The following is a 2,069-nucleotide window of genomic DNA, read 5'->3' as shown; positions in this document are numbered from 1 at the left end:
ACCTGCTTTCTGTCATTATGTGTTAGTTTTGTCTTTCCTAGAGTTTTAGAAATACAGAATCACAGTTTGTATTCTTTTGTGTCTGACTTTTTTTTGCTCAGAATAATGTGTTTAAGATTCATCTATGTCCTTGTGTATATCATTAATGATTTGTATCTTTTTTGCTGAGTAGTATTCCATTGTGTGGATATACCATTATTTGATTATCCATTCACTTAGTTTTGGACATTAGGATTGTTTCCAGTGTTTAGCTTTTAAGAATAAAGCTGCTATAAACATTTGTGACCAAGCTTTGGGTAAAAGTACTTTTTTTTTTTTTTCCTCTGCGGTACACGGTCCTCTCACTGTTGTGGCCTCTCCTGCTGCAGAGCACAGGCCCCGGACGCACGGGCTCAGCGGCCATGGCTCATGGGCCCAGCTGCTCCGCACCATGTGGGATCATCCTGGACCGGGTCACGAACCCGTGTCCCCTGCATCGGCAGGTGGTCTCAACCACTGCGCCACCAGGGAAGCCCTAAAAGTACTTTTTGCTTTTATGTAGTTTCGTACACATGTTCTCTGAGCTTCACAAAGTCTGGGAGATCTGTCAGGGGAGGGCCTGGCCCATGTGAATGTCTGTAAATACCTGTCGAATGGATGGATAAATATACAAGTGTATCACTACCCATCTGAAAGGGGAGGACATCCCTCCAATCAGTTTAGTGACTTGTCCAAGTCACATGGTTAGTTTGTGATGGCTCTTCTGAGGCAAGGACTCAGCCTCCGGTGTGATAAAACAGAAGGAAAGCCCTGGGCTGAGTGCTTTGGAGAACTTGGGTGGAAGGGTTCTGACTGCTGGGCGTGGGACCATAGAAAGAGGAGGGGAAGGGTGACAGGGCACTCAAAGCTGGTGCCGACAAGGTTGGAGGCCAGACCTATGTACCTTCTGGGGCTGCTGGCCACAACCTCCTAGGCCGTGCACTCCAGTTCCAGAGATGCCCTGCACATGGTCTGTGACCTTACTGCTCAAGATGCAGTCCCTGCATCACATAACAAGATAGGAGTCAATTCTGCAAGAACACATAACAATTCTTAACATCTGCGTACCTCACAACAGAGCTCAAACGCTATGAGGCAAAAACTAATAGAACTGTGAGGAGAAATAGATGAATCCACTATCATAGTTGGCGGCTTCAACATCCCTCTCTCACAAATAGACAGATCCAGCAGGCAGAAAATCAGTGTAGACATAGTTAAACTCAAAAAAAAAAAAAAAAAAAAAAAAAAAAAAAAAAAGATGTGGTCCCTGGACCAGCATTAGCAACACCTGGGGGCTTGTTAGACATGTAGCCTTGCTGGTCCCACCCAGGCCCGCTAAATCACAACCAGCCCTTAACAAGATCTCCCTGGGTCATGTTAGAGTCATGTTAGAGTTCTAGAAGCCCTGCCCTGTGACAGGAAATTATACTTACATCCTAGGAGGATGGGGATGGGGTCAGGCTTGTCCTTTATCCTGGTCCCTCCACGTCACTCCTCAGAACGTATGATGCCAGGGTGTGTGTGTGTGTGTGTGTGTGTGTGTGTCTGTGTGTCTGTGTGTGTGTGTGTGTGTGTGTGTGTGTGAGAGAGAGAGAGAGAGAGAGAGAGAGAGAGAGATCCGTGTACACGGTGGGAAATTCCCTGTGTTCCACAAGCGTGCAGGAAAAGCCATGCTTGGGGGCTCCATATTCCGGTGGAGGCTGAGAGGTTGAAATTCTAAGGAAGCTGAGGAGGGGAGAACCCGAAGGTCTCTCCCCATCTACCTGGGAGGTTTCCCAGACAGTGCTGTTTTTATAAGCCTCTGCAAGCCAGGATTTTACAAGGATGCTTTGCTGCTTCTGCCTGTGAAGCCATGTGTAGGGAGGGAGCCAGGGATTCAACAACAACAGCGTAGGCTTCCTGAGCAGGGGTGTGGCCAGTCTTTTTGAGCTCACCCTTCCCTTGGGGTCTCTGCCAGCTCCATGGGGGATGGGGGTCCCCACAGAGGGAGGGTGGGATGAGGGCGTTTTGACCAAGCACTTCTGAGTTGCTTAACGTTGGACGAATTCTGC

The sequence above is a fragment of the Leucopleurus acutus genome (genome assembly GCF_964270905.1).
Source record: "Leucopleurus acutus genome assembly, chromosome: 5".
In the NCBI taxonomy this organism is placed as follows: domain Eukaryota; kingdom Metazoa; phylum Chordata; class Mammalia; order Artiodactyla; family Delphinidae; genus Leucopleurus; species Leucopleurus acutus.
Note: the sequence above shows the minus strand (reverse complement) of the source record.